The following is a 14,921-nucleotide window of genomic DNA, read 5'->3' as shown; positions in this document are numbered from 1 at the left end:
TATTTCTGGCTTTGAACATGGAGAAGGCCTTTGACAGTATCTCCTGGCCCTTCCTTAATCATACACTCAGCAGCTTCAGTTTTCAGGGCAAATAACTTCAGGCCAATACAATTCACAATACTTCTACCTCTGTACTGACAGAGGTTCTTTCAAACTCGTTTGCCACCTCTCCCCACTTATTTTCATTCTGGTGATAGAACCTCTGGCCTTTTGCATTCACATCAAGCCTGACATCTCGGGTATCTCCAAAAGAGACTCCCAGTATAAGCTCTTACTCTTTGCGGACAATGTCCTCCTCACCCTTACCAATACTTTAATTTCTCTTCCCAATATTTCTAGGGAATTATGTCTCTAAGGCAATCTTTCTGGGTACAAGGTCAACCATTATTAATTTTCAACATCTATCTACCTCACTGCAACCACTGCTCTCACCAATTTCTACATTCACCTCTCCTGAGACTGCTGTGTTACACCTTAACCAAACTCTAGAAACAGCACTTGATGAAGTGGCTCCAGCTACCCATGACACTCAAGTTCAAGTTCAAGTTTATTGTCATCAGCCAAAACAAGTTGACAGACGAAATTGCAATTATACAAAGCATCAAGTAGTAGAAGGCGGCATCATCAAAACAAAACATAAAAATAAATCATTCATTTAACATACATACAGCAGATGGAAAAAAACTAACCCTAAAACGACTAGTACGAGTTAACAAAGTACGAAACCTCTTTCGGGATGGAAGTTTGTCAAAAAGCATACTAAAAGGATGCTCACTATCTGATAAAATACACCTAGCTTTGCTTGAAACCCTACATCTATACAATTCAGGTGATAGGAAGAAGAAAAACAAAGAAAAGTGACCATTGTTGGGAGCACTCACTCTTGGAAACAGTTATGATTTTAATTGTAAACAATAATGTAAGAATGAAATAATTAAAACGTAACCTTTAATAATATTTAAATAAGATATGGGTACACCAAAAAAGATTATTTTGTGTCTAAATGTGGTTTGATGGACACCAGTCAATCTTTCAAATTTCTTGATCTCCTCCAACTCATGGATACTTGTGGTCCAAGTTTTTCAGATAGAATGGGGTCCAAATGGAGGATTCCCCAATGTTTTTGGATAGCTTGTTTGACGAGATACCACTCTTGACAAAAAACCCCAACAAACCTGATGATGTTATCCTCTTGTTTCTTTTGTTTCTTTTCAAAAATTAAGTGCTCTCTCTGGATAATCTGGATGTTTCTGCTCGCTTTCTGTGTGTTTGACATGATATAATCAGGAGCAATCAGCAATTTATTAGGGCTCTGGCAATTATAGCACAGGTATTGCCCTTGTCTTATTCCTGATATTCTAGCACCGTTCTTCATGCAGGTTTCAAACAGGCAATAAGCTATTAGGCATACCCTGGCTATTACAGCGTAAATGAAACCTGGCATGGTTTTATGATACAAATTAGACAGATATACCATTGATACACTGTGGATACATGCAAAATCTTTTTCATTGCAAGCATATATTGGCTCAACAATGTTGTTACAAAGACAGTACTTGTTATTCCAGGCACTATTGTGTTAGTCAGCCTTTTTGTGGATAATAGAGATTGTGTCTCCCAAGATATATTTCTTATCTACCTTATCCACTCCCCAAGTCTGTCTTTTTCTCTTTTTTCTCAAGCTGAAAAATCTCTATTTTGGTCCATTTCCATTCCCTGCCCTATACGGTTTGTGGTGGCGTAGAGGGAGAAAAGTGCAAAGTTTTAGATCATTTCAGTTTCAGCTTTAATTACATTATATAACTTCAAACGGATTCATGCTTTGATGTTAACCAACATGATTGTTACAATAACCTTTTTCTCACTCAATATCTAACAGGGAGATCCAGTTAGCAACAGAGACAGTTTTCTCCTGGATCCCATAAAGATATTTTGGCATGTCCTCAGTACAACAAGGGTTTTCATATCTGCCTTACCCATAACAAAAACCCATTCTCAATGGTGCTGCACAGCACACAAAGAAATATACAGGCAGTTCTTGCTGGCAAATTTCATTGACCACATGATTTAAACCTCCGTATACCTATATACTTGGGTTACAATTTGGTGCAATGACGGTCAAACATATGTTTCTCTATTAAGAGATCATTTGTTCATTACAGCAAACCAGGTTTAGTGTTTACCTATTAGCTGCATACCAGCTGTAGTTTTCTGCCCTATCAATTATAATCTACTACCATACCACACCGCGCATGCCCAATCTCGTCTGATCTTGGAAGCAATACGGTGTTGGGCCTGGTCAGTACTTAGGTGGTTGACCACTAAGGAATACCAGGTGTTGTAGGTTTTTTTGACGGCGCTACATCAGTTATTGCACTAACCTCATAGATTAATGCCTGGTGGGCCTGTTACTAATGTCTTATTTATTCATCTATATATTCACAGTTTTAGCTTAAATCGGTGGTTTATACTGTATAGCCACATTTTAGACACAAAATAATCTTTTTTGGTGTACCCATATCTTATTTAAATATTATTAAAGGTTACTTTTTAATTATTTAATTCTTACATTATTGTTTACAATTAAAATCATAACTGTTTCCAAGAGTGAGTGCTCCCAACAAAGGTCACTTTTCTTTGTTTTTCTTCTTCCTATTACCTATGTATTGGACCTATGGGAGCACCATCGACAATCACCATTTTCATCTATTTATAGAAGTTTTTTCTCAATGATAGATGGTGATAAATTCCAGAATTATTTCTGGTTGGTCGGTTTTCTTGGAAACTTCTTTAAAATATCAATTTATTGAACATCACTCAGTCCTGTGCGGCATCCTTAACCCAATTCCTTACTGCCTATTGTATTGACTAGAAATAGTTTTCTTAGGAATACCAGCACGGACAAGTGGATGTAACATATTTTGAGTAACCACAGCTTTTTGTACACAAACGGGCATAGTCCCATATACATGCAATATGAGCTTCAATTTAAAGCAGGAATTGTCCTACAAACACAGAAATAGAGAGAATTTAGATGAGATCTTTCCTAGCAATATAGTGGATACAGAACCCCACACTAACTGGGAAACAGACTTTGTACAACTCAAACAGATACTGCACAAACAAATAAGAACTAATTGGGATCTCACTACATTAGAGAACTACTAAAAAGAACAAAATAGTACCACGTGGCCTTAGGCCAAGAGTTTTCCCTACTTTCAATTTAGTTAGTGAAAATCCCAAAATTGAATGGGATAATAGTCTCCTCAAGTGTTCCATGGAACTCATGGGCATTCTGATTAAACATAACAATCTTTTACTAGAAGGCTGTGAGCGTGATTTGGATGAACTGAGTAAGAAACTGGAGCCCTGGGAGAAGGACACACAATTTCAACACTGCTTTGAGAAAAATAAACAAGATCTCCTGACATATGAACAAACAATTATCGACAGAAAAAGGAATAAATTTGCCAGAGAGAAAAAGGACTTTGCATCAGGCAAAATATTCAAATGGAATAAACCCTCTTGGCAACAATGACCCCCTAGAAACCTTGCACATTATTCATCATCAGATGCAGAAACATCTGGAGCTGAAGAACTCCCTGAGTACACCCCCAATGCATCCTTAACTACTAATTTCAGAGGGGATTGTGACAGCTCTACCCAATATCATCATCAACATTTTTTAGGGGATCCCCCCAGGGGAAGGGGATCAAGGCACCCAACAAACGAAAGACAAGGAGGGGGCGTAAGAGGAGGAAGAGGACAACAACAACAACAATGGGACCAATTACCACCAAGGAGACAACCAGCACGGAATACACGCAGAAGGTAACCATAGACTCTTTAACCCCATCTGATACCTCTACACAACTCAAAATTATTAATCTCTCAGCACATAATTTAGATCACGATCAAATTCAAGTCTTGAGTAAAGGCCTTTCCTATTCTCCAACTGAAAAATTCAACAGATTCAAATGGGAGAAAGATTTGAGACTATTTAGTAGAAAGCTACTTCTCACGAGGTTTCATAATAGAAAATTTACATCTGAAACTGAATGTACCCAACCCAATCAGACCAAAGAAAGTGACAATATGCCTACATCAGACCTGTCAGGACCAGAATTAGAAGCTCTGGAAGCCTTAAAGGCACTGGAATCAGAATCAACACAAATCATAGATCCCCAATGGGAGGTCAGCACGAGGTTCATTTGCAAGAAAAGATCTTCATTGTTCCCGACGGAGCAGACGAGGCCAGAGATATAGATATTCACCAAATTAGTATCAAAAGAATTTGATCATAAACACCTTCAGAAAACCAGAAGACTGTATAATTCCAATCTATCTAGGAAAGAACTTAATGCCCTAAGAGAGATTGAATCATGGCAGGATGTAATTATCAAGCCATCAGATAAAGGTGGTAATGTGGTGATATGGCCCCAAGAACAATATATACAGGAAGCATATCGACAGTTGGAAGACCAGACGTGCTATCAAAGAGTATTACTTAATCCCATGGAAAACTACAAGACATTATATAATAAGATCTTGACTAATGCACATGTGGAAGGTACTATAACATCCTCGGAATATCAGTATCTTCAGACAGCACATCCCAGTATCCCCACATTCTATATGCTCCCCAAGATACATAAGAATATGAGGCAACCACCGGGCAGACCGATCGTATCGGGGATAGGGTCACTCACTGAAAAAGCCAGCATTTTTGTGAACTTACACCTGCGACACCATGTATTGGGCCTTCCTTCCTTTGTCCAGGACACCACAGACGTTCTTCGCAAGATTCATGATGTCAAACTGGAGACAAATCAATATTTAGTCTCTCTGGACGTTGAGGCACTATATACTTCAATTGACTATGATAGAGGACTTGAAGCTGTTAATTACTTCAAGAACATGGAAGGTATGGAGAAATTTCATGTATTTCTTGCTGACTTACTTCGATTTATACTCAGTCACAATCTTTTCACTTTTAATAACAGATTCTATTTAAAGACCAGGGGCACAGCTATGGGGGCAGCATGTGCCCCCACGTATGCCAACATTTTCTTAGGATGGTGGGAACGTGAATTTGTGTTCAGTGATAGCAACGATTTCTTTACAGCCAATATCATCATGTGGGTAAGGTACATCGACGATATCCTGATGATATGGGAAGGTGACGTACAGATGCTACTCTTATTCATTGAACATCTAAATAACAACAATCTCAACATTCGCCTTACCCATCACATCAGTCAAGACGAACTCCCGTTTCTGGATGTTCTCATTTATAAAGATGGAAATGAAATGCTTTCAACAAAGTTGTATAGGAAGGAGACATCATCTAACACTTTGTTACATCAAACCAGCTCCCATTTTCCTCCCACAATAGAGAATATACCTAAGGAGGAGTATTTACGTTTAAGAAGGAACTGCTCCAATGACCTTGACTTTGCGGAACAAAGCAAAGACCTCTCGAACAGATTACGTGAGAGAGGATACAGCAATACATCTATCAAGAAAGCGAGTAGAAACATCCAGACTATCCAGAGAGAGCACTTAATTTTTGAAAAGAAACAAAAGAAACAAGAGGATAACATCATCAGGTTTGTTGGGGGGTTTTTGTCAAGAGTGGTATCACGTCAAACAAGCTATCCAAAAACATTGGGGAATCCTCCATTTTGACCCCATTTCCAACCATCTCGAGGGAAGTCACAGACTACGATTGGTACACATCCATGTGGTCACTGTAAAGCATGTCAATATATTCTCGAGACCGATTATATCCAGGACCGCTATGGAAAAGACATCAAATTTAGGCACTTCATTAACTGCTCTACGGAAGGAGTGATCTATTGCATTGTGTGCGGCTGTGGACAAAGATATGTGGGCATGACGACTAGAGCCCTCAAGCAAAGAATCCTGGAACACGTCGGATCCATTCGTAATGCAATTAAAGATCTACAAAAAATGAAGCAAATCACCTCTGTAGCACGACACTTTGTCTCGAACCATGCAGGTCGGTGGGATGAACTCAGAGTTTGTGGACTAGAAAAAGTGAAACTTGGCATACGAGGAGGAGACTGGACCAATACCCTTCTACGGAAGGAATGTGAATGGACATTCAAATTAGACTCATTACATCCACAAGGACTGAATGAAACTATGAATTTTGGAGCATTCCTTCCAACCTGATCAATTAACTACTGTTTAGATATATGTACATTAGGGCGATTACGTTAAAACAATTATTTATTTTTTTATTATTTTTCAAAGGACAAGTTGAGTTACACCATTATTTCAGCATCTTTTCTTCCCCTACACATAATCAATATAGCTTCGTCACCTAATCTTTATTTATCTGTAAGATATCAAGACAATTTTCTCATATCTTTTCCCTATATACATTATCAGCACCAAATATATTTTTCACTTAAAATATTCATTATCAGTTTACAGCACTGATATGTCTTCACATTATCACACCTCTCACAGCACATTTTTTTTAATAAGTTCACACACATAACCACTTAGGGCACAACTTCCCTACTTTTCACACTTTTTCTCTCTGTTCTTCCTTCTTTCCCTAACACTTACTTCACTCTCCCCTTTTTGAATTATTCACGTCATTAAACCACTTTATGCTATACTATATTTTATTGCATCAATTGCTTCTATATATCATTATTCAACATGACTCATACTCTTTCCTACACCATTTATTTATTTATTTAATTTTATTCACCACTGGTTACTTCGACCTAATTGCTGGATAATTTATTTATAATTATTTATAATAATTTTTAAGAATTAGTTTTCAAATTTTCAAATTATATTGCTCGGGCTTTAACAATAATTATACATTTCCTCTCTTTTCTTTCTTCCTTTTTTTGAGTATTATAATTAATGGATATGACATTTATTCGGGTTTTTACATAAACCAAGCAGTATTCATTCTCCCTCTTCATATAATTTACAAGTCATGGGCAGGACATCTACTCAGTATTTACTTATTTCCGCAATTAACATGAAGCTCATTTCTTCTTTAAACGGTGTCAGACCTAATCTTGTTAGCAATTAACAGGGGCAGCCGTGAGTGGCCACCCTTTTAGACTTAAGTCTGGTCCAGACGCCTAATGTTCACGCTACCCGTGAACAAGCAACTGTGAAACGTACGTCGGGGAGGTGGACGCGGTCACGGTGAGCGCGCTCACGTGACCAGAGACCGGCAGGAGAGGAGACCAGGCGAGCCGCATAGATGCATAGCGCATGAAGTCCGGCGGTCAGCGGCATACAGCGAGCGGGGGGAAACACACTATTTGTCAATAAGTATTCTCTCCTATCTTACACTATATTTGTCTCCCGTTCTCCAGCTACGCATATATGTAATTTTAACACTAAGTGTACCGGTCTTCTTGGCAAAGTTATGCCATTCACTAAAGGCATTATTTATCATATATGGGAATTATTGTTTTTCAGGTGCTTTAAATACATATGGTGATATTAGACATTTTGTGTCTTCATGTGTTTGACATGATATAATCAGGAGCAATCAGCAATTTATTAGGGCTCTGGCAATTATAGCACAGGTATTGCCCTTGTCTTATTCCTGATATTCTAGCACCGTTCTTCATGCAGGTTTCAAACAGGCAATAAGCTATTATGCATACCCTGGCTATTACAGCGTAAATGAAACCTGGCATGGTTTTATGATACAAATTAGACAGATATACCATTGATACACTGTGGATACATGCAAAATCTTTTTCATTGCAAGCATATATTGGCTCAACAATGTTGTTACAAAGACAGTACTTGTTATTCCAGGCACTATTGTGTTAGTCAGCCTTTTTGTGGATAATAGAGATTGTGTCTCCCAAGATATATTTCTTATCTACCTTATCCACTCCCCAAGTCTGTCTTTTTCTCTTTTTTCTCAAGCTGAAAAATCTCTATTTTGGTCCATTTCCATTCCCTGCCCTATACGGTTTGTGGTTGCGTAGAGGGAGAAAAGTGGAAAGTTTTAGATCATTTCAGTTTCAGCTTTAATTACATTATATAACTTCAAATGGATTCATGCTTTGATGTTAACCAACATGATTGTTACAATAACCTTTCTCTAACGTCCTAAGTGGATGCTGGGGACTCCGTCAGGACCATGGGGAATAGCGGCTCCGCAGGAGACAGGGCACAAAAAGTAAGCTTTTAGGATCACATGGTGTGTACTGGCTCCTCCCCCTATGACCCTCCTCCAAGCCTCAGTTAGGTTTTTGTGCCCGTCCGAGCAGGGTGCAATCTAGGTGGCTCTCCTAAAGAGCTGCTTAGAAAAAGTTTTTTAGGTTTTTTATTTTCAGTGAGTCCTGCTGGCAACAGGCTCACTGCATCGAGGGACTTAGGGGAGAGAATTTCAACTCACCTGCGTGCAGGATGGATTGGATTCTTAGGCTACTGGACACCATTAGCTCCAGAGGGAGTCGGAACACAGGTCTCACCCTGGGGTTCGTCCCGGAGCCGCGCCGCCGACCCCCCTTACAGATGCTGAAGATTGAAGGTCCGGAAACAGGCGGCAGAAGGCTCTTCAGTCTTCATGAAGGTAGCGCACAGCACTGCAGCTGTGCGCCATTGTTGTCACACACTTCACACCAGACGGTCACGGAGGGTGCAGGGCGCTGCTGGGGGCGCCCTGGGCAGCAATATATAATACCTTTTATGGCAAAAGAATACATCACATATAGCCATTAAGGCTATATGTATGTATTTAACCCATGCCAAATGTCTAAAACTCCGGGAGAAAAGCCCGCCGGAATAGGGGGCGGGGCTTATTCTCCTCAGCACACAGTGCCATTTTCCTGCTCAGCTCCGCTGTGAGGAAGGCTCCCAGGACTCTCCCCTGCACTGCACTACAGAAACAGGGTAAAACAGAGAGGGGGGCATATTTTGGCGATATTTTTATATATTTAAGCGGCTATAAGGAACAACACTTATATAGGGTTGTTCCCATATATATTATAGCGCTTGGGTGTGTGCTGGCAAACTCTCCCTCTGTCTCCCCAAAGGGCTAGTGGGGTCCTGTCTTCGATAAGAGCATTCCCTGTGTGTCTGCTGTGTGTCGGTACGTGTGTGTCGACATGTATGAGGACGATGTTGGCGTGGAGGCAGAGCAATTGCCGATAATGGTGATGTCACCCCCCAGGGAGTCGACACCGGAATGGATGGCTTTGTTTATGGAATTACGTGATAATGTCAGCACATTACAAAAATCAGTTGACGACATGAGACGGCCGGCAAACCAGTTAGTACCTGCCCAGGCGTCTCAGACACCGTCAGGGGCTGTAAAGCGCCCTTTACCTCAGTCGGTCGACACAGACCCAGACACAGACACTGAATCTAGTGTCGACGGTGATGAAACAAACGTATTTTCAAGTAGGGCCACACGTTATATGATCACGGCAATGAAGGAGGCTTTGCATATCTCTGATACTACAAGTACCACAAAAAGGGGTATTATGTGGGGGGTGAAAAAACTACCTGTAGTTTTTCCTGAATCAGAGGAATTAAATGATGTATGTGATGAAGCGTGGGTTAACCCAGATAGAAAAATGCTAATTTCAAAAAAGTTATTAGCATTATACCCTTTCCCGCCAGAGGTTAGGGCGCGCTGGGAAACACCCCCTAGGGTGGATAAGGCGCTCACACGCTTATCGAAACAAGTGGCGTTACCGTCTCCTGATACGGCCGCCCTCAAGGATCCAGCTGATAGGAGGCTGGAAACTACCCTGAAAAGTATATACACTCATACTGGTATTATACTGCGACCAGCCATCGCCTCAGCCTGGATGTGCAGTGCTGGGGTCGTCTGGTTGGATTCCCTGACTGAAAATATTGATACCCTGGATAGGGACAGTATTTTATTGACTATAGAGCAATTAAAGGATGCTTTCCTTTATATGCGAGATGCGCAGAGAGATATTTGCACTCTGGCATCGAGAGTAAATGCGATGTCCATATCTGCCAGAAGGAGTTTATGGACGCGACAGTGGTCAGGTGATGCGGATTCCAAACGACATATGGAAGTATTGCCGTATAAAGGGGAGGAATTATTTGGCGTCGGTCTATCGGATCTGGTGGCTACGGCAACTGCCGGAAAATCCACTTTTTTACCTCAGACCCCCTCCCAACAGAAAAAGACACCGTCTTTTCAGCCGCAGTCCTTTCGTTCCTATAAGAACAAGCGGACAAAAGGACAGTCATATCTGCCTCGGGGCAGAGGAAGGGGTAAGAGAGGGCAGCAAGCAGCCCCTGCCCAGGAACAGAAGCCCTCCCAGGGTTCTGCAAAGCCCTCAGCATGACGCTGGGGCCTTACAAGCGGACTCAGGAACGGTGGGGGGTCGACTCAAGAATTTCAGCGCACAGTGGGCTTGCTCACAGGTGGACCCCTGGATTCTACAGGTAGTATCTCAGGGTTACAGGTTGGAATTCGAGAAGTCTCCCCCTCGCCGGTTCCTAAAGTCTGCTTTGCCAACGTCACCCTCGGACAGGGCGACGGTATTGGAAGCCATTCACAAGCTGTTTGCTCAGCAGGTGATAGTCAAGGTACCCCTCCTACAACAGGGAAAGGGGTATTACTCCACGCTATTTGTGGTACCGAAGCCGGACGGCTCGGTAAGACCTATTCTAAATCTCAAATCTTTGAACCTGTACATACAAAAATTCAAGTTCAAGATGGAGTCACTCAGAGCAGTGATAGCGAATCTGGAAGAAGGGGACTTTATGGTGTCCCTGGACATAAAGGACGCTTACCTGCATGTCCCAATTTGCCCTTCACATCAAGGGTACCTCAGGTTCGTGGTGCAAAACTGTCATTATCAGTTTCAGACGCTGCCGTTTGGATTGTCCACGGCACCTCGGGTCTTTACCAAGGTAATGGCCGAAATGATGATCCTTCTACGAAGAAGAGGCGTATTAATTATCCCTTACTTGGACGATCTCCTGATAAGGGCAAGATCCAGAGAACAGCTGGAAGACGGAGTAGCACTAACCCAACTAGTGCTGCAACAACACGGGTGGATTCTGAATTTTCCAAAATCTCAGTTGACCCCGACGACACGTCTGCTGTTCCTGGGAATGATTCTGGACACGGTTCAGAAAAAGGTGTTTCTTCCGGAGGAGAAAGCCAGGGAGTTATCCAAACTTGTCAGGAACCTCCTAAAACCAGGGACAGTGTCTGTGCATCAATGCACAAGAGTCCTGGGAAAGATGGTGGCTTCTTACGAAGCGATTCCATTCGGCAGATTCCACGCACAAACTTTTCAGTGGGATCTGCTGGACAAATGGTCCGGATCGCATCTGCAGATGCATCAGCGGATAACCTTATCGCCACGGACAAGGGTGTCTCTTCTGTGGTGGTTGCAGAGTGCTCATCTGTTAGAGGGCAACAGATTCGGCATACAGGACTGGGTCCTGGTGACCACGGATGCCAGTCTGAGAGGCTGGGGAGCGGTCACACAAGGAAGAAACTTCCAGGGAGTATGGTCAAGCCTGGAGATGTCTCTTCACATAAATATACTGGAGCTAAGAGCGATTTACAATGCTCTAAGTCTGGCAAAACCCCTGCTTCAGGGTCAGCCGGTGTTGATCCAGTCGGACAACATCACGGCAGTCGCCCACGTAAACAGACAGGGCGGCACAAGAAGCAGGACAGCAATGGCAGAAGCTGCAAGGATTCTTCGCTGGGCGGAAGATCATGTGATAGCACTGTCAGCAGTATTCATTCCGGAGTGGACAACTGGGAAGCAGACTTCCTCAGCAGACACGATCTACACCCGGGAGAGTGGGGACTTCATCCAGAAGTCTTCCACATGATTGTGAACCGTTGGGAAAAACCAATGGTGGATATGATGGCGTCCCGCCTCAACAAAAAACTGGACAGGTATTGCGCCAGGTCAAGAGATCCTCAGGCAATAGCTGTGGACGCTCTGGTAACACCGTGGGTGTTCCAGTCAGTGTATGTGTTCCCTCCTCTGCCTCTCATACCAAAAGTACTGAGAATTATACGGCAAAAGGGAGTAAGAACGATACTAGTGGCTCCGGATTGGCCAAGAAGAACTTGGTACCCGGAACTTCAAGAGATGCTCACGGAGGATCCGTGGCCTCTACCTCTAAGACAGGACCTGCTTCAGCAGGGACCGTGTCTATTCCAAGACTTACCGCGGCTGCGTTTGACGGCATGGCGGTTGAACGCCGAATTCTAAAGGAAAAAGGCATTCCGGAAGAGGTCATTCCTACACTGGTAAAGGCCAGGAAGGAGGTGACTGCACAACATTATCACCGCATTTGGAGGAAATATGTTGCGTGGTGTGAGGCCAGGAAGGCCCCCACGGAGGAATTTCAACTGGGTCGATTCCTACATTTCCTGCAAACAGGATTGTCTATGGGCCTCAAATTGGGGTCCATTAAGGTTCAAATTTCGGCCCTGTCGATTTTCTTCCAGAAAGAATTGGCTTCAGTTCCTGAAGTCCAGACTTTTGTAAAAGGAGTACTACATATACAGCCCCCGGTTGTGCCCCCAGTGGCACCGTGGGATCTTAATGTAGTCTTGGATTTTCTAAAATCCCATTGGTTTGAGCCGCTCAAATCGGTGGAGATGAAGTATCTTACATGGAAAGTAACCATGCTACTGGCCCTGGCTTCAGCCAGGAGAGTATCAGAATTGGCGGCTTTATCATATAAGAGCCCATATCTGATTTTCCATACGGACAGGGCAGAACTGCGGACGCGTCCTCATTTTCTGCCTAAGGTGGTGTCAGCGTTTCACATGAACCAGCCTATTGTGGTGCCTGCGGCTACTAACGAGTTGGAGGATTCCAAGTTGTTGGACGTGGTCCGGGCATTGAAAATATATATTTCAAGAACGGCTGGAGTCAGAAAGTCTGACTCACTGCTTATATTGTATGCACCCAACAAGATGGGTGCTCCTGCTTCTAAGCAGACGATTGCTCGTTGGATTTGTAGCACAATTCAACTTGCACATTCTGTGGCAGGCTTGCCACAACCTAAATCTGTCAAGGCCCATTCCACAAGGAAAGTGGGCTCATCCTGGGCGGCTGCCCGGGGAGTCTCGGCATTACAACTCTGCCGAGCTGCTACTTGGTCAGGGGCAAACACGTTTGCAAAATTCTACAAATTTGATACCCTGGCTGAGGAGGACCTTGAGTTCTCTCATTCGGTGCTGCAGAGTCATCCGCACTCTCCCGCCCGTTTGGGAGCTTTGGTATAATCCCCATGGTCCTGACGGAGTCCCCAGCATCCACTTAGGACGTTAGAGAAAATAAGAATTTACTTACCGATAATTCTATTTCTCGTAGTCCGTAGTGGATGCTGGGCGCCCATCCCAAGTGCGGATTGTCTGCAATACTTGTACATAGTTATTGTTACAAAAAAATCGGGTTGTTATTTGTTGTGAGCCGTCTGTTCAGAGGCTCCTACGTTTTGTCATACTGTTAACTGGGTTCAGATCACAAGTTATACGGTGTGATTGGTGTGGCTGGTATGAGTCTTACCCGGGGTTCAATATCCTTCCTTATTGTGTACGCTCGTCCGGGCACAGTACCTAACTGAGGCTTGGAGGAGGGTCATAGGGGGAGGAGCCAGTACACACCATGTGATCCTAAAAGCTTACTTTTTGTGCCCTGTCTCCTGCGGAGCCGCTATTCCCCATGGTCCTGACGGAGTCCCCAGCATCCACTACGGACTACGAGAAATAGAATTATCGGTAAGTAAATTCTTATTTTTTCTCACTCAATATCTAACAGGGAGATCCAGTTAGCAACAGAGACAGTTTTCTCCTGGATCCCATAAAGATATTTTGGCATGTCCTCAGTACAACAAGGGTTTTCATATCTGCCTTACCCATAACAAAAACCCATTCTCAATGGTGCTGCCCAGCACACAAAGAAATATACAGGCAGTTCTTGCTGGCAAATTTCATTGACCACATGATTTAAACCTCCGTATACCTATATACTTGGGTTACAATTTGGTGCAATGACGGTCAAACATATGTTTCTCTATTAAGAGATCATTTGTTCATTACAGCAAACCAGGTTTAGTGTTTACCTATTAGCTGCATACCAGCTGTAGTTTTCTGCCCTATCAATTATAATCTACTACCATACCACACCGCGCATGCCCAATCTCGTCTGATCTTGGAAGCAATACGGTGTTGGGCCTGGTCAGTACTTAGGTGGTTGACCACTAAGGAATACCAGGTGTTGTAGGTTTTTTTGACGGCGCTACATCAGTTATTGCACTAACCTCGTAGATTAAAGCCTGGTGGGCCTGTTACTAATGCCTTATTTATTCATCAATATATTCACAGTTTTAGCTTAAATTGGTGGTTTATACTGTATAACCACATTTTAGACACAAAATAATCTTTTTTGGTGTACCCATATCTTATTTAAATATTATTAAAGGTTACGTTTTAATTATTTCATTCTTACATTATTGTTTACAATTAAAATTATAACTGTTTCCAAGAGTGAGTGCTCCCAACAAAGGTCACTTTTCTTTGTTTTTCTTCTTCCTATTACCTATGTATTGGACCTATGGGAGCACCATCAACAATCACCATTTTCATCTATTTATAGAAGTTTTTTCTCAATGGTAGATGGTGATAAATTCCAGAATTATTTCTGGTTGGTCGGTTTTCTTGGAAACTTCTTTAAAATATCAATTTATTGAACATCACTCAGTCCTGTGCGGCATCCTTAACCCAATTCCTTACTGCCTAAACAATTCATCAAAGCTAGGCAATGGCATGCCAATGATTTTACTAGCAATTTTCCTAATCCTCTCTAATGCCCATCAAACTTTTAAAGTGCAGCCACCATACCATGCCACGATCCCGTAACTTAGGA

At 42.5% G+C, this 14,921-nt stretch overlaps 2 pseudogenes; both read left to right on the top strand.

Annotated features, from left to right (window-relative positions):
- The first annotated feature begins 2,228 nt into the window (after positions 1-2,228).
- LOC134911991 (5S ribosomal RNA) lies at positions 2,229-2,347 on the top strand (annotated as a pseudogene).
- An 11,816-nt stretch (positions 2,348-14,163) lies between these two features.
- LOC134911990 (5S ribosomal RNA) lies at positions 14,164-14,282 on the top strand (annotated as a pseudogene).
- The last annotated feature ends 639 nt before the right edge of the window (positions 14,283-14,921 follow it).

Source organism: Pseudophryne corroboree, chromosome 4 (assembly GCF_028390025.1).
Source record: "Pseudophryne corroboree isolate aPseCor3 chromosome 4, aPseCor3.hap2, whole genome shotgun sequence".
Classification (NCBI taxonomy): Eukaryota; Metazoa; Chordata; class Amphibia; order Anura; family Myobatrachidae; genus Pseudophryne; species Pseudophryne corroboree.
Note: the sequence above shows the minus strand (reverse complement) of the source record. Positions and strands in the feature narration are given on the sequence as shown.